The following is an 18,606-nucleotide window of genomic DNA, read 5'->3' on the forward strand; positions in this document are numbered from 1 at the left end:
AGAGGTGTTGGAAATCCTGGAAAAGGTGAAAATAGATAAGTCCCCTGGGCCTGATGGCATTTATCCTAGGATTCTCTGGGAAGCAAGGGAGGAGATTGCAGAGCCATTGGCCTTGATTTTTATGTCCTCTTTGTCTACAGGAGTAGTGCCAGAAGACTGGAGGATAGCAAATGTGGTTCCCTTGTTCAAAAAGGGGAGTAGGGATAACCCTAGTAACTATAGGCCGGTGAGTCTCACTTCTGTTGTGGGCAAAGTCTTAGAGAGAATTGTAAGGGATAGGATCTATGCACATCTGGATAGGAATAATGTGATCAAGGATATTCAGCATGGTTTTGTGAAGGGCAGGTCGTGCCTCACAAACCTTATTGAATTCTTTGAAAAGGTGACGAAGGAGGTTGATGAGGGGAAAGCGGTAGATGTGGTATATATGGATTTTAGTAAGGCGTTTGATAAGGTTCCCCATGGTAGGCTACTGCAGAAAATACGGAGATATGGCATTGAGGGTGAGTTGGAGGTTTGGATTAGGAATTGGCTGGATGGAAGAAGACAGAGGGTAGTAGTTGATGGCAAAGTTTCTTCATGGAGTGCCGTCACTAGCGGTGTTCCGCAAGGATCTGTTTTGGGACCATTGCTGTTTGTCATTTTTATAAATGACCTGGAAGAGGGGTTAGAAGGTTGGGTGAGCAAGTTTGCGGATGATACGAAAGTCGGAGGAGTTGTTGACAGTGAGGAAGGATGTGGCAGGTTACAGCAGGATATAGAGAAGCTGCAGAGCTGGGCAGAAAGGTGGCAAATGGAATTCAATGTAGCTAAGTGTGAGGTGATTCACTTTGGGAAGAATAACAAAAAGATGGGGTACTGGGCTAATGGTCGGATACTTGGTAGTGTGGATGAGCAGAGGGATCTTGGTGTCCATGTACACAGATCTCTGAAAGTTGCCACCCAGGTAAATAGTGCGGTGAGGAAGGCATATGGTGTACTGGCTTTTATTGGTAGAGGAATTGAGTTCCGGAGTCCTGAGGTCATGATGCAGTTGTATAAGACTCTGGTGCGGCCGCATCTGGAATATTGTGTGCAGTTTTGGTCGCCATACTATAGGAAGGATGTGGAGGCACTGGAACGGGTGCAGAGGAGGTTTACCAGGATGTTGCCTGGTATGGAAGGAAGATCGTATGAGGAAAGACTGAGACACTTAGGGCTGTTTTCATTAGAGAAAAGAAGGTTTAGGGGTGACTTGATTGAGGTGTACAAGATGATTAGGGGGTTAGATAGGGTTGACAGTGTGAACCTTTTCCCGCGTATGGAGTCAGGTATTACAAGGGGGCATAACTTTAAATTAAGGGGGGGGTAGATATAGGACTGAAGTTAGGGGTAGGTTCTTCACTCAGCGAGTTGTAAGTTCATGGAATGCCCTGCCAGTAGCAGTGGTGGACTCTCCCTCTTTATGGGCATTTAAGCGGGCATTGGATAGGTATATGGAGGATAGTGGGTTAGTATAGGTTAGGTGGGCTTGGATCGGCGCAACATCGAGGGCCAAAGGGCCTGTACTGCGCTGTATTCTTCTATGTTCTATGTTCTATATCGCACCTTGTAAGGAAAAACAACGCCTTGCCAAGTAAGCATAGAGTGTATTATTCTAGCACAATGAAACTGGGACATCTTCTAATTACAAAGTCAAATTGTTGTTAAGTAAACACTGAGTGAGCGTAGTTGCTGTTCAGGCCACAGATTAGAAGTAGTTTTTTTCCCCTAACTCTGATTAGTAAGCTTCGTCAGCTGATGCACCATACTAGCTCCCATGCCAACAGGCTGCCTTTGTTATTTTCTATTTAGATGCAGAGAATTCAGTATTAAACTTGAAACAAGGATTTATCTTTTTCTCAATGCAGCCGAAGGGGACCTGGAATCTTAAACACAACATAAATATTCTTCTGCTAATTGATCACGGATTAGCAGTCACCACCACGTAACTTGATACGGAGGGGAATTAAGATGAATTTGAAAGAGGTACTTTGATGATGGACAAGAAAAGCATGTTAAATATCCTGGGCATGAAACTGGACTTGAACAATCTACAAAACATTTGAAAGCAAATCTGCAGTTCCTTTTAAATCACACTGAATTTTCTTTCACATCTTCTTATTGCCCACTTTGATGTTCCTGATGTAAATGCAATAGCTAAATGGTGTACTACCTATTTGTGTGTGTATACATGTGTGTTACAGTGGTGCTAGGAAAACCCCATGACAGTGAAGCAACAGCATTACTGTTCCAAGTCAGGATGGTGTGCAATTTGGTCAAGTACTGGTACTTCCAGGCTCCAGCTGTCCTGTCCTTTTAGGTGGTCAAGGCCACAGATTTGAAATGGGCTGGGGAAGGAGGCTTGACAAACTGGGGCAGTGCCACCTTTGGAGATAGTGCTCTCTGCTGCCAATGTGGGTTGGTGCTGGAGGGAGAGAATGTTTAGGGTGATAGATGTGGCTATTATGTAAATTTGTAAGCTGTCCATTCCATGAACTTCTTCCATCTGAAGTAGAAAGAGTAAATTCATACAGAACATCTTTTGTACAGTTCAAAGATGTGTAGGTTAGGTGGATTGGCCATGCTAAATTGCCCATAGTTTCCAGGGATGTGCAGGCTAGGTGGATTAGCCATGGGAAATGCAGGGTTACAGGGATAGGGCTGCTGGGGTTGGGGTGAATGGGAGGCTCTTCAGAGGATTGTTGTGGAATAGGTGGGCTGAATGGCCTGCTTCCACACTGCAGAGATTGGCTGAATGTATATGTGCTGGATTTGAACCCAGCTCAGGATTTGGCAGACTGATGCAGGCCAGAATGAAGTTGGGTGGGCGCATGATTTTGTACTGCCAGGAAGAAAAGTCACTGGATTTGAAACACATTAACTCTGTTTCTCTCTTCTGAGATACTGCCAGACCTGCGATATTTATCCACAATACTCTCTGTTTTTATTTCAGATCTCCAGCATCCGCAGTAATTTGCTTATCAACATTAATTGTTGTCAGGTGCAGTGGCAGGACATGATTTGACTTTGATGTTGGGGTCTCAAAATCCTGCCCCAGGAAAAGAAGTGAAGGGTCTCCTTTAAACCTTGCCTCCGAAAACATTTCTGTTGCAAAGAAATGAACAGTAAACCCCTCCAGCAAACCATGATGATACAATGTGAAACTATTCTGTCTCTGGGTAATACATTTCATGGCACTACCACTATAGTGAGACTGAAAACCCATTAAATCCATTAGTTACGCCTTAGCAACAAGAATAACAAACAAAATCACAGCAGCTGTAAGATTCTTGCTTACCTCCATTCAGCAATGCCATAATCATTCATGCAGAAATCACAGTGACGTGACAGAATCATGAGGACTTTTCTTTCCAAATAAAGTCAAAATCCAAACTTACACTATGTTGAACTTGAACATCCCCTGCTATTCTTGCACAAAATGCATCAGCGTTATATGTTCATGTACAACAGGACAAATTCTATCAGGTTGTGCAAAAGTTACGTGTTATCTCTCTCCGTATTTATTTGCAGCTATTCACTGCCAGTGAGGTTTTATTTTAGGATGTGAATGCTCATTATTGCAAAGGATGGTAAAGAAGAGGAATAGAATTTCTTGTCTTTTTTTTAATCCCAGGGCACTGGAGTTTGAGAATGTTACAGCACAAACAGAATCTGATCATCCTATTGCTCCATGATCTATCTGAAAGAGATGTTATCTTATTTTGATCATCCATCACTATAACCTTTTAATTTTTCAAATATTTATCCCTTTCCCTTTTAAATTATGCTATGTCATCTGCTGCCAGCACTGTTTCTGGTGGCGCAGTGACATTTTGTGTGAAAATATTGTCCTATCGTCTGTTTATTGATTTAGTGATGCTTTTAAATTTGTGCCCTCATAGCCAGTGGAAATGTATATTTTAAGATTTATTTTTTCATTTTGAACCATCTTAATTGATCCCTTCGTAATCTCTGTTGTAATGATAAAGGGTTGGATGAAGATTATAGGTTTGGGCACTTGTCCGTGGGGAAACTTTGGGTGGTATCTCCCCATTTTGCCATAGTGGTCAGCCAGCAGGTAAGACCTTTAGGGAAGCATGTGGGAAGTAGATGTCAGAGTCAGGGGTTGGGGGGGGAGGAAGAAAGGAAGGGAGGAAGATTCTTGTGGAGCTCCAAGGATGCCTCTAGTTCTTGCTGCCCACACAAAACTCTTTCAAAGAGCACAAACACAAAACTATTGGAGAAAACTTACTTTTTCTGAGTACTTTCTGTGTGAAAATACTTCCTAAATTTGTGATGGCTTGACAGAAATTTCATACAGTTTCTCACTTCTTCGCCCTTGAAAAGGAAAGAGTTTGCTGTTGACTTTGATGGTATCTTATAACGGGGCACATGGCCTGCCATGCTGATCCAATTTGTCTCAACCCTCAGGCTCACTTTCACCAAATAGTTGCACATTACTGTACAATTATGCTGAACATTGTTCCATCTTAGCCCATTCATTCATAGAGTAGTGCACAATGTGCTGACTGGAGAAATGTGGAAAAATGCGTTCAAACACCCAGCGCAGACTGATGTGTATTCTTGATGTATTTCCTGTTCTCCCAGATTGTGGTAAATAAAGCTCCTAATCCAACAATCGGTCAAACCATCTGTGAGCCACCTGCAAACAGCTTTGTAAACTCAGCCTTTGGTTGTTCTTTCCAAAATATATCAGCTTCTGGGGCATGTTAACACTTTGTTGAAATCATTGAGAAGGAGGAATCAGGCCTCTTTGAATTCTATTTTTGTTGCTTGCTGCTGATTAACCTGAAGACATTGTCTTCTTTTGAGGCACGTTCCTGTGTTACACATATGTCTGCAAACTTGAATCATTTAGATCATTAATCAATTAGTTTATTATGAATTAGGTCATGACTGATCTAATTCCATATACATGCTGATGCCTTAATCGCTTATGTTACCAGATAAAAACACTTCCTAACTACATTGTTGCTGTATCTACACCACATAGATTGTAGTAGTTTAAGACAGCAGTGCACCACCACCTTCTTAATGAAAATTTGAGATGGGCAATTAGTCCTGGCCATGTCAGCAACCCTCATAAAAGCAAAATAAATACATTTAACTGCATTAATCTCTCCAGCTTCAGGTGAAACTGGCTAATTTCTGCATGCTATCACACACAAAGCATCTTAGATATTGTGAAATTCTTGAGATGCAGTGGTAATAGAGTCATAGAGATGTACAGCGTGGAAACAGACCTTTCAGTCCAATCCGTCCATGCCGACCAGATATCCCAACCTAATCTAGTCCCACCTGCCAGCATCCAGTCCATATCCCTCCAAACCCTTCCTATTCATATACCCATCCAACTGCCTCTTAAATGTTGCAAGTGTACCAGCCTCCACCACTTCCTCTGGCAGCTCATTCCATACGCATACCACCCTCTGCGTGAGAAAGTTGCCCCTTAGGTCTCTTTTATATTTTTCCTTCTCACCCTAAACCTATACCCTCTAGTTCTGGACTCCCTGACCCCAGGGAAAAGACTTTGCCTATTTACCCAATCCATGCCCCTCATAATTTTGTAAACCTCTATAAGGTCACCCCTTAGCCTCCGACGCTCCAGGGAAAACAGCCCCAGCCTGTTCAGCCTCTCCCTATAGCTCAAATCCTCTAACCCTGGCAACATCCTTGTAAATCTTTTCTGAACCCTTTCAAGTTTCACAACATCTTTCCAATAGGAAGGAGACCAGAATTGCACACAATATTCCAACAGTGGCCTAACCAATGTCCTGTACAGCCGCAACATGACCTCCCAACTCCTGTACTCAATACTCAGACTAATAAAGGAAAGCATACCAAACGCCTTCTTCACTATCTTATCTACCTGAGACTCCACTTTCAAGGAGCTATGAACCTGCACTCCAAGGTCTCTTTGTTCAGCAACACTCCCTAGGACCTTACCATTAAGTGTATAAATCCTGCTAAGATTTGCTTTCCCAAAATGCAGCACCTCGCATTTATCTGAATTAAACTCCATCTGCCACTTTTCTGGTCAAGATCCTGTTGTAATCTGAGGTAACCCTCTTCGCTGTCCACTACACCTCCAATTTTGGTGTCATCTGCAAACTTACTAACTGTACCTCTTATACTCGCATCCAAATCATTTATGTAAATGACAAAAAGTAGAGGACCCAGCATCGATCCTTGTGGCACTACACTGGTCACAGGCTTCCAGTCTGAACATAACCCTCCACCACCATCCTCTGTCTTCTACCTTTGAGCCAGTTCTGTATCCAAATGGCTAGTTCTCCCTGTATTCCGTGAGATCTAACCTTGCTAATCAGTCTCCCATGGGGAACGATGTTGAATGCCTTATTGAGGTCTATATAGATCACATATAGAAGAAGAGGAACACCTATACAAGGTATTCACCAAAAACAGATACCCGTGCAACTTCATCAACAGATGCCTAAGAGAAAGACCACAGAACGAGGACATACCACAACCAAAAGGACTAGCCACACTACCATACATCAGGAGCATCTCGGAACTGACTGCCAGACTACTGCGACCCCTAGGACTCATAACGGCACACAAACCAACAGCCACGCTCAGGCAACAACTCACCAGAACGAAGGATACCCAACAGGAGCAAAACGAATGTAGTGTACAAAATACCATGCAAGGACTGCACAAAACACTATATAGGATGAACAGGAAGACAGCTAACAATCCGCATACATGAACATCAACTAGCCATGAAACGACACGACCAGCTATCCTTAGTAGCCACACACGCAGGCAACAAGCAACATGAATTCGACTGGGACAACACTACTATCATAGGGCAAGCCAGACAGAGAACAGCCAGGGAATTCCTGGAGGCATGGCATTCATCCACAAACTCCATCAACAAACACATCGACCTGGACCCAATATACCAACCACTACAGCGGACAGCTGAAACTGACAACTGGAAGCGGCAGGGACAGACCACTATAAACACCGGAGGAAACATCAAAGAAGCGCTTCGCAGCAGGCTCCCAAGCACTGATGATGTCGCCTAGCCAGGGGACGAAACGTTTGCAACAAAAACTTCCAGCTCGACGAACAGAACCACAACATAGATCACATCTACCTCATCAATCCTCTTTGTTACTTCCTCAAAAAAACTCAATCAAGTTTGTGAGACATGATTTCCCATGCACAAAGCCATGTTGACTATCCCTAATCAGATTGTAAAGAAAAACATGTAAGATTTGCGCTTCCGTGGAAAGCATGTTTCGGGCGATGGGATTACGTTTATAGAAGTGAGTCAGTTCTTTTTTTAACACTAATATGTGCAAAACTTATCCAAACTTATGTCTGTTGTCTTGTGTTGATTTAAGTACCATGGTGCCCAGGAAATGAATGCTTTCCTGTATGATGTGGCTTTAAAGTTTAATGGAGTGGTGATAATTCTTGAGATTTGATGATTTCTTCTAATTCTGCTTTTGTGAGAGTCCAATACTGCCCAAATATTATCACAAAGACAGATGGTATTGTTATCAGGTGATTGCACAGCTGATAAAGGAGTTAGTGAGACTGAAAAAGAGGTCCCTGACAATCAAAACGTAGCCCTTCAGAAATCTCAAAAGCCTGTGGAAAAAGAAAATGTTATGTTCAGGCTGTCTGTCCTGTGTATATACTAAAGACCTGAAATTTGTACACATGATTTACTTAGTATATTTCTGCTTTCAACATAAATGGTTTAGAATCTATCGTCATTTGTGTCTGTGTCAGTACACATGAGAGAATAAGTTGTTTCTTTTTGTTTACTTTTCAGGGGATCGCATGAATAAATATGAAGTTTTTTTAATCCTCAATTTTTAACTTAATCCTCAATTTAACCAGGCTCTCTTGAATTAACAGGGAGTTAGTTTACTAATTGCTAAATGAAAGAAGAATTAGTAACACCGCATACATACATGCAGATTAGAAATGAGGTGAATCCAAAAAGATATAAGTTTGAAACAAAACTGACCAGTCTCTGAATTGTTTGTGAAGGCTGGATAGTTCAGTGTTATGGCCATTGAAAATGAAGTCATTACCAGCACTGATGTTGGTAGTTGAACTTTTAATTTTTAGATTCTTTGCTTTGAACGTTGATTGAAATGCTTGTCTTAATTGTCTTCGGCAGTAATTGATTGGCAGCACTCAGAGTGAGAGAGTCTTCACTTGTTTCACCTGGAGGATTGGTATGCTTAACTGGTTGTTCTCAGAACTGTGAGCCTCACAACAAATTAGTGCACACACTAAGACACTAGGCCACGAACACACATCCCAGGATTGAAGTCTATTTTTAAATCCTGTCCCTGTGTGTTCTTGAATGGGGGAATATGCAGTTATATCTCTTATCCAGACTGCTGTCATTTCTTTACTATCATGGTCACAGTATGAGACAAACTAGGAGTTACAAATTCAATCTGAGTGCATTTTCTCCCTTTGAAGTTTCTTTGACACCTTATCAACTGTGACATTCCAGAATAGCCATTAGATTTACAGTCACAGTCAACTTTAGGTGTTTGTCCTTTTTTCTAAAACTTAAAATCTAAAAAATGTAATTAAAGGTTGATAGGTCCAGATGTTATCTGGGTTTTATTAACCATGCTCATGCCAAACACATGAGAGGTATCCCTCTTTCATCAATAACTCTCTCTTTGATGAGGTATTAAACTAAGTACCCAACTTTTCTCTCAGCTGGTAGTTAAAAAAAACCTACGACAAAGTTTTGAAGAACAGGGGAGTTATCCCCATTGTCCTGGTCAATATTTATCTCCCAATCAACATCAAAGACAAGTTATCTGATATTTTTCACATTGCTGTTTGCAGGGAGTTTTCTCCGTGCAAATTGACTTTGTTTCTTATATTACAACAGTTCCTTCTGAGACTTAAAAGCACTTTGAGAGGTCTGGTAGTCCATGAAAAGCAGTGCTTAAATACAAGATTTTGTTTTGTGTGTGGGTTAACAGTTGAGTCAGGTCACCTCTCATTTCACCAAAATGGGAGTGACAGCAGAAGCAGTGGTATGGATAGCACCATTTCACTTAAAGCAGAAGTGTAAAGACAAATCATGAAAGATCAAAGTGAAAGGAACATTTTAGAGGTAGCAAGAATGGTTCAATGTCTGAAATCTAACTAAAACATTGAGGCAGCGGGAAAAAATGACTTCTGTAAGGCTTTTCCTAATCATTTGCTTCAGGTATGTCAATAGAACCCCAAAGAACTAGCCATTATTGTGAAGTTTTTGCTAATTTTCCAGTGAAGATACATTGGATAAATGTCAGAACCCCCCACAAATACTCAAAGTGAAGGGTATAAAAGGACTTGGGTACTAGGGTGGCTCAGTGGCTAACACTGATACCTCATGGCGCCAGGGACTTTGGGTTCAATTCTAGGCTGTTTGTGTGGAGTTTGCATGTTCTCCCCCATGTCGGCATGGGTTTCCTTCGTGTGTTCCAGTTTCCTCCCACAGTCCATAGATGTGCAGACTTGTTGTATTGGCCATGCTAAATTGCCCCATAGTGTTCAGGGATGTGCAGGCATGGTGGATTAGCCATCAGAAATGTAGGGGTATAGGTGCAGGCATGGTGGATTAACCATGGGAAATGTAGGGTTATAGACGTATGGTAGGGGGGTGGAGTCTGGGTGGAATGCTGTTCAGAATGTCAGTGCAGACTCAATAGGCTCTTTCCACACTGTAGGGATTGTATGAAATGACCCCGCATTAATCTGAACAAGTCTTCAAGATCATTCTGTTTTCTTGAAGATGCTTAATTTGAATGATCTGTAATTGAAATTGTGGATAAAAATATTTAATTAACTAAAAATACTCATTATTTTTCAAATGGAGTGGTGTTGAATTAATAGCAGTAAATAAATCAACAGATCTAAATAGAAATTGTTTCTCAGCTGGACTATTAGAATGGGAATTTGGAAAATTAGCATTTTCCCTTGGAAGGAAATTGGAGAAAGGGAGTGCAGGATGAATTGCCTTGGATCAATTCAACTTCTGGCTGATTGCAAAGAAGCCAAAACTGGAGTGTTTGCTCTCGAACACTTGCACCCTATTGGCTGAAATAGAATAGGAGCAACGCTGGCATAAGATTAAGATTCATTTTCTTGTCATATTTTGGCTGGTAGTTTCCTTGCTGCTATTGTTCAAATGCATACATCATTCATCAAAGAAGGATGGATGTGTGAATTATCTCCAACATTGTCACTGAGCAAGCCATTGGGGAATGTGAGGGAAATCTGGATTGATGCCTTCCTCTGATTTTCCCTCCAATGCAGCACGATCCAAAGGATCTCATGCCTCCGAGAACAGGAAAACAAGATGCAATGATTTACAGTGTAAAGGCCATGTGAGGCACACCAATGTCTCACATTGTGTCAAGGAATCCAACTTCCTCATTACAGTTTATAATATCCTCTGGGGAATTGGTTTAGCTCAGTTGGCAGGATTGTCGGTTTTCAGAGCAGTATGATGCCAACAGCGTGGGTTCAATTCCCATCATGGGTTTGAGGTTACCATGAAGGACTCTCCTTCTCAACCTCGCCTCTCGCCTGAGGTCTGGTGGCCCTCAGGTTAAATCACCATCAGTTGCTTCTCTCTAATGAGAGAGCAGCCCCCGTGGTCTGGTGACACAACAACATATCCTTTGACATAACTGATTTCTAATGCTATATCAATTTAATAAGAACATGGTAGAAATATTAAATGAAATGTTGGTTAAAAAAGGTGAATTACTCAGAATAAGCTCCATTTAAGCCACGTCAACCTTACCCTGGAAATGGAGGCTAAAGGTCAGGTCCTACTGGCTGCCTCATTTGACTCACCACAGACCGATTGCCAGTTTGAGACCCTTCTTCCTGTTTTCTGATATTGTTGCCACCCCTTTTAAATCAAGCATCAATACTGCTCTTCTGAAAATAAATTATCCTTTACCTTCTCTGTTTTCGCAAACCAGCCCCTGGGTATACTGATATACTGTTCAGGATATTGTTTAACAGCAGCACATGGGATGGCACTGTTCCCTCACAGTGCCAGGGACCTGGGTTCGAACCCAGCCTCGGGCGACTGTGCAGAGTTTGCACATTCTCCCCATGCCTGCATGAGCTTCTGCTGGGTGCTCTGGATTCCTCCCACAGTCCAAAGATATGAAGGTTAGGTGGATTGGCCATGCTAAATTGCCCATAGAGTGCAGGGATGTGCAGATTCTATGGGATGATAGATATTTGCACTGTAGGGATTCAATTATAGGGCCAGAAACCCAGAGACCAAGTTTTCAAATCACAGCATAACAAATTAGGAAATTGATAGCAACAAAGTGATTCTAATTGCTTACCTGAAACCAAGTCATGGAAAAATTGAAATATTTGACACAGCAAAGGCCACTTTTCTTCTTGGAATCAAATCTCAGCAACTGTTTGATTAGGCTGGAAAAGATGGATTCAACCTTGGTGTTGTGTTTAAACCTGACCTGTAATGTTCACACCTTCAATCCGTAACAATAAGACCATAAGAATAGAAGATGGCCGTGCAGAAGTAGGCTATGCAGCCCATTGGGTCTGCTCTGCCATTCAATGAGATCATGATGAATATGATAATCCTTAACTCCATTTTCTTGCTTGTTCCCCACAACACCTGATTCCCTTACTGTTTTAAAATGTACATATCTCAGTTTTGGATTTTCTCTGCCATAAAGAATTCCACACATTCAGTATCCTCTGAGAGAAGAAATTTCTCCTTATCTCTGTCTTAATTGTGCAGGCCCGTATTCTGAGATCCTGCCTTCTGGTCTTTGACCGTCTCGTATGAGAAAACAACCTTTCCTCAAATAGTCTGTCACGTCCCTTAAGAATCTTACATGTTTCTATCAGGTCTTCTCTCAATCTTTTAAACTCGAATGACTACAGGCCCAACTTACTAAACCTCACCTCATTAGAAAATCCTTCCATACTCAGAGTCAATCTAGTGAATCTTCTCAAAACTGCCTCCAATATATCTTTCCTTAGTTTTCAGACCCAAAACTATTCTCACATTTGTACCTTGTATAGAATTAGTAAGATTTCCTACTTTTATACTCCATACTCTTTGAAATAAAGGCCAACATTTCATTTGCCTTCCCTATTAACTGCTGAACTTGAATGCTGGCTTTTAGTGATTCATGCACAAAGACTCCCAAATCTCTCTATTCTGCAGTCTTTCTCCATTTAAATAATATTCAGCTCTCCTATTACTCTGATTAAGTCCATAAGCGCACATTTTCCTGCCATTATATTCGACCTGCTCGATGTTTTGCCCTCATTTAACCTGTTTGTATCCCTTTGTAGAGTTTATGTGTCAATCTCACCACTTGCCTTCCCAATTATTTTGTGTTCTCTGCAAATCTGGTGATAGTTGTAAATAATTGTGGTCCCAGTCCTTTACTACAGCTTGCCACCTCTGGAATATTCCCCGTATTTTTCTAGGCTTTTCACTCCTGAGTCTATAATACCCAGTTTCATCATATCAAGGACTGACTTGTCAACTGTTTTCCCTGTCAAAATTTTCCTTTACCATGCTTACAATTTTTAGCTACATGAGATCTCTGATCGAAGTTTCATTTCGGACAAAATCCAATTGGCTTTATTAATTTTGAATTTGAATAGAAAATCTGGACCTCTTATCTGTTAGTGGATTGACCCAAGACTCCTTATCATGGTTTTAAAACAGCAAAATTCAACAATATGTTCAACCAGTACTTCCTACCTCTCTGGTATTCAACAAATATTTATTGTCTACTTCCATCATTCCACAATTAGTGAGATCTTGTCGTTGTGGGTGAGTGATGACTGGAGTAGATTAGAAAGCTATGTAGCCTTATTTTGCTTTATTTCAAATCTTATCAGTTTGTCCATTACTGATTTAGAGAGTCCTGTGCACAGTTGTCAATATCTCTATCACGATGCCTGAAAGTCTGTATGCAAGTCCAACCTGCCCGGGATCTGTGTCATAACATCTGAGCAGGTAGATTAAAAAGATATTGTTCTTCGTGGCCATTCTCCGCCAATGTTCCCTCTAAACTGTGCAGCTGCACAAGCCACTGGGAAATGCTGATCCATTGAGTTCTACTTCTGAAAACCACTGTCACATACGGACTTCAAAGGTCCATGCAGCAGAAAAAATAATTATAGGGAAAGTTGTTCTCCACTATTATATCTCTCACAATCTGGGAATCTTTGCAGAAACCATCTCATTTTTTAATCATTACTTTGCTCTTTTAAAATTCTCCTAAAAATGCCAAGCTTTTTCTCTCTCTGTTCCCCTCAAATCCCTCCCCCAAATCTTCCTGTCTTCTGCTCAGCATTTTCACTTTCTCCTTATCATTGACTCTGGGATATAGAACATAGAAGAATACAGCGCAGTACAGGCCCTTCGGCCCTCAATGTTGCGCCGATCCAAGCCCACCTAACCTACATTAGCCCACTATCCTCCATATGCCTATCCAATGCCTGCTTAAATGCCCATAATGAGGGAGAGTCCACCACTGCTACTGGCAGGGCATTCCATGAACTCACGACTCGCTGAGTAAAGAACCTACCCCTAACATCTGTCCTATACCTACCTCCCCTTAATTTAAAGCTATGCCCCCTTGTAATAGCTGACTCCATACGTGGAAAAAGATTCTCACTGTCGACCCTTTCTAAACCCCTAATCATCTTGTACACCTCTAACAAGTCACCCCTAAACCTTCTTTTCTCCAATGAAAACAACCTCAAGTGCCTCAGCCTTTCCTCATACGATCTTTCTACCATACCAGGCAACATCCTGGTAAACCTCCTCTGCACCCATTCCAGTGCCTCCATATCCTTCCTATAGTATGGCGACCAAATTGTCTACTTCCATCATTCTAATTGATGCTATTTTCTGTTATAGCTCAATTCCAAATACACACAGTGCATTTTCTCAGTGCATCATTATAGAGTCCCACTTATGTTTCAATATTGCATACTGTCCAGTCCATTGTGTACCCTGTATTTGTAAAGCATTGCCCACCGTAACATGCTCCTTACCTAACAAGTAGTTGCACAGCTAGGGGGAGAAGTTGGTTTCTTCTTAATCATTATAAATCTGACACTGAATTGATCAGTGATTTGTAATAGGTGAGTAAAATGCCTAAAATGCAGTTTGGACCAATAAGAAAATGATCTCTTGCACACATTGCCCTTCTTAAAGGCCACTTATGATTTAATCCTTATATGGCAAAATGGCAGCACTTTTGTGAAAAAGCAGGGATTGAACAGCCTTCTGTGGTACAGCCAGATACACTGCAGCTGGGAACCTTTTGCTGAATGAATCACATCAAGTTAGAGCTGGGTCTGGCAATTCCAGCTAATAATCTCATAAATAACATAGCTAGGATTCCTGAAAAGTTTCAGAGGGAGATGAAGTAATTCAGTTTCCTGCAATTTATTGGTACACGTCTTTTTCTTTCTAACTCGATGGGGCAAGAGATGGAAAATTAAATACTTTACAGGAAATAAACTGAATAGATTCTCAATAGCTGGAACTATTCAGTGCACTTCCCATCTGCAGTCCTCAAAACTTATTTTAAAATTCTTGGAAATTGTTGAGGGGCATATAACAATGGATCACCAAGGGATATAATTTGAGGTGGAAGGACATACTAAGTATAGTTTTCAGAAATTGGTGCAGGGACCCATTTCTGTTTCTCATTTATTATAATGACTTGGATTAAGGTGTTTGACATAAACTTGCCAAATGTGTAAATTATATCACAGCTGGAGAGGCAGAGGAACATGAGGAGGAGGCTTTTGAACTAGAAAATGAGGCCAATGCAGATGCAAAGGACCAAATAGCCTCCTTCTGTGATGTAATCATCTAACTACTTTATCATTTTATATTGGCTGTGAAATTTATTATGGTCAAGTGCAGATTGGATGGAAAATGGAAAGCACTATGATTCCATAACTCTACCTAGGACTGAGAGATTAGAGAAATGTGAACTATCTCAGGATGGGCACGGTGGCTCAGTGGTTAGCGCTGCTGCCTCACAGTGCCAGTGACCTGGGTTTGATTCCAGCCTCGGATGACTGTCTGTATAGAGTTTGCATATTCTCTCTGTGTCTGTGTGGGTTTCCTCCCACAATCCAAAAGATGCGCAGGTTAGGAGAATTGGCCATACTAAATTGCCCATAGTGTTCAGGGATGTGTAGGTTAGATGCATTAGTCAGGGGTAATATAGGGTGGGTTACTCTTCAGAGGATCAGTGCGGACTTGTTGGGCCAAAGGGCCTGTTTCCACACTGTAGGGATTCTAATTCTAAGATGCGCATGTAGCAAAATTGGAGGAGCACTGTTTAGAATGTTAGGCTTAGCATTAAAATAGAAGAGACAATAATAAAGACAGGTGTTTTGAAATGCAAAAGAATGATGTTTTAATGACTTGAGGAGGAATCTGATACTGAAAAACTAGTTGCCGAAGCTTTCTAATTATTTATTGTAGGCTTGAGTATAAAAAGTACCTCAGTATGTGAAACTTAAACTAAAAACACCTTCTGTTAAATCTGATTGCACAATTGGCCAGCACATGGTGAACAATTCTGAGTGTGCAAACAACTACATTAACAACCAATTTATGATAATCAGTTGAGCCATAACGTAACTAAGTTAAACTTCCCCGACTTCCTAGTTAGATTCCTACATACACCCAGCTCTGCAAAACAAAAGAATTTGTGTAAGCTTTGCATCTTTTTTGAAATGCATAGGAGATTGGGGATCTGTAGTTCCCTACTGGTAATGTAGTAATGCCAGGGCCAATCAGAATTGACTTGCCAACTACTCAGGATTAGAGTGGTGCTGGAAAAGCACAGCAATTCAGGCAGCATCCGAGGAGCAGGAAAATCGACGTTTCGGGCAAAAGCCCTTCATCAGGAATAGAGGCAGAGTGCCTGCAGGGTGGAGATGCTGACTGAACTGCTGTGCTTTTCCTGCACCACTCTAGTCCAGAATCTGATTTCCAGCATCTGCAGTCATTGTTTTTACCTTGCCAACTACTCAGCATCCTTTTCTCCTGCAACATAAACTGTCATGTTCATTAGAAATTTCACATTCTTGCAACCGTCCCAATCAGTGCAAGATGAAAAGCGTTTCAGCAATGTCCAAAAAAAACCTGTTGAACTATAACCTGGTACCGTGTGACTTTTAACTTTGACCACACCAGCACTTCCACATCAAATTATGTATGACCAAGCCACCATTTGTGAACATGGAGAAAGTGAGGACTGCAGATGCTGGAGATCAGAGTCAAGAATGTGATGCTGGAAAAGCACAGCAGGTCAGGCAGCATCTGAGGAGCAGGAGAATCGATGTTTCAGGCATAAGATTCCTGATGAAGGGCTTACACCTGAAACGTCAATTCTCCTGTTCCTCAGATGCTGCCTGACCTGCTTTGCTTTTCCAGCACCATGCTCGACACCATTTGTGAGCATGACAAATACACAAAATGTAATGGGGCAGTGAAATTGAAGACTAGAAGGGCCAAATGATAGCAAGGAAATGTCAGTAAATGGTATAAATGGAAATGGTAATGGTTTTGATAAGAATACTCAAAGCAGAAGCACAGAATTGTACGTTAGTGACTGTAAAACATTTTGGGATATCAGGTGATACGGAAAGTGCTATATAAATGTAAATCTTTCTTTCTTTAAGGGAGGACAAAGCCACACAGAGATGGAGGGGAAGACCCAGTTGTGAAGAATGAAGGTATGATGGAGAAATTAAAGCAATATTTTTCCTCATCTTTACAGATGATGGCATAATTGAGATTAAAGCAAGAAATGGAGATAATGTAGAAATTAGGCATACAGATAATATAGAAACAACATTGTTCTAAAAGAGCTAGCAATAAAGTCACTGGCCCTGGCTTGTCCCTTGGACTGCAGAGGACAATCAGAAAGGATCAAAACGCACCTTCTCAAACCCACGAGAACATACAAACTGCATCAGGGAACGGGAGATTGGGCAATGTTTCACTCTGAATAAGAAGGGAAAGATGGATAAACCTGACAGCATGCAACCAGCCATAATAACATCAATGATGGGCCACTCTGAGAATCTCTAATGAGAAATCAAATAAACCAGCATGAACAAATCAAGAATCAATCAAGGACTGGCAGGCATAAGTTCAAAATGAAGTGGGTTGGGCGCATTCAACAACACCTTTTGAAGATGCAACCAACTCAATAAAAAGAATGAATTTGATGTAATGCGCATAATGATTTAGAAGGAGTTCAATAAGGTGTCCAGTGGGAGCATTATTACACAAGGGCAGGTTTACAGTACAGGAGGTCAATGATTTACAAATATCCAACTTATGAATGCATGCACTTGCAAGCACAATCTATACAGGATGTAATTTTAACATCATGACATATGAACATCTCTGTCTTAACCCTGCTGCAATGATCCAGTGAGTCTCAATGCAAGCTGGAAGAACGGCATCTTATTTTTCACGTGGGGATGCTGCAGCCTTCAGTTCAATAATACCTAGTTCAATAATTTTAGAACCTAAATACCTTCCTCCATGTCCTATACCCACCTCCACACCCCAGGCCCTGGAGCTACTTTCAGCACAGCTAACCCACTTTCACCTACTTATAGTCCCCACTATTGGCTTTTCTTTCTTCCTGGTTTACCATTATCATCCCTGTATTCACCTAATTGGCCTAACCATTTTTCTTACCCTCTGGACTCCATCTCCATCTATAACTTACTCCTTTTCCATCACTTCACAACACCCCCTGTCTTCAGCATATGTATCACCTTTTCCTAGCTGCTCTCAGTTCTGAAGAAGGATCACAGGACTCAAAACATTCGCTCTGCTTTCTGTCCACAGATGTTACCAGACCTGCTGAGTTTCTTCAGAAATTTCTTTTCTTTCAGATTTCCAGCATCCGCAGTTCTTTGGTTTATTACAAAGCTTTTTGTCAGGCACTGTAGTCCAACATGTGTACAAATTGATTTGTGAATGGGCTCTAGAACAGAACTTGTTCACAACCTGGGCACTGCCTGTATAAGGAAAAATATGGCAGTATGAATGGCAACTTAATATAGTAAACACAGGGTTAGTATTAATGGGTGTTACTCAGCTCATTGAAAAGTGTGTTCCCAGCAATTAAAGCTAGGCCTGCTTTTGTTTTCAATATATATATAGGGTTCAGGGCAAATAGGATCAGGGGAGAGAACATTGCTGACATTCATTGATGACACTTAAATTTGGCAAATGATGAATACAACTAGAAAACACATCAAGAGGAGCTAGAGAGGTGGGAACATAACGATGACAATTGTAATTCAATGCTGAGACACATAAGAAATGCCGATATGCTATGAATAGCAAAATATAAAAGAACAGGGAAATATAGCAGATTAGGGAGCTCTGGTACCATGGTGTAATGGTTAGTCATAGAGTCATAGACTCGTGTAGTCATAGAGTCATAGAGATGTACAGCATGGAAACAAACGCTTTGGTCT

At 41.2% G+C, this 18,606-nt stretch overlaps 1 long non-coding RNA gene across 1 annotated transcript in view; it reads left to right on the plus strand.

Annotated features, from left to right (window-relative positions):
- LOC122562169 (uncharacterized) overlaps positions 1-18,606 on the plus strand; it is a 125,989-nt gene that overhangs the window by 17,744 nt on the left and 89,639 nt on the right. Inside the window, exons 3-5 of the long non-coding RNA XR_015761415.1 lie at positions 1,890-2,007; positions 2,975-7,337; positions 16,783-16,836. This is a non-coding gene — a long non-coding RNA (uncharacterized LOC122562169). The remainder of the gene's footprint in view (positions 1-1,889; positions 2,008-2,974; positions 7,338-16,782; positions 16,837-18,606) is intronic.

The sequence above is a fragment of the Chiloscyllium plagiosum genome, unplaced genomic scaffold (genome assembly GCF_037043375.1).
Source record: "Chiloscyllium plagiosum isolate Xiang-an unplaced genomic scaffold, Cpla_swu_hap1 HiC_scaffold_25, whole genome shotgun sequence".
Classification (NCBI taxonomy): domain Eukaryota; kingdom Metazoa; phylum Chordata; class Chondrichthyes; order Orectolobiformes; family Hemiscylliidae; genus Chiloscyllium; species Chiloscyllium plagiosum.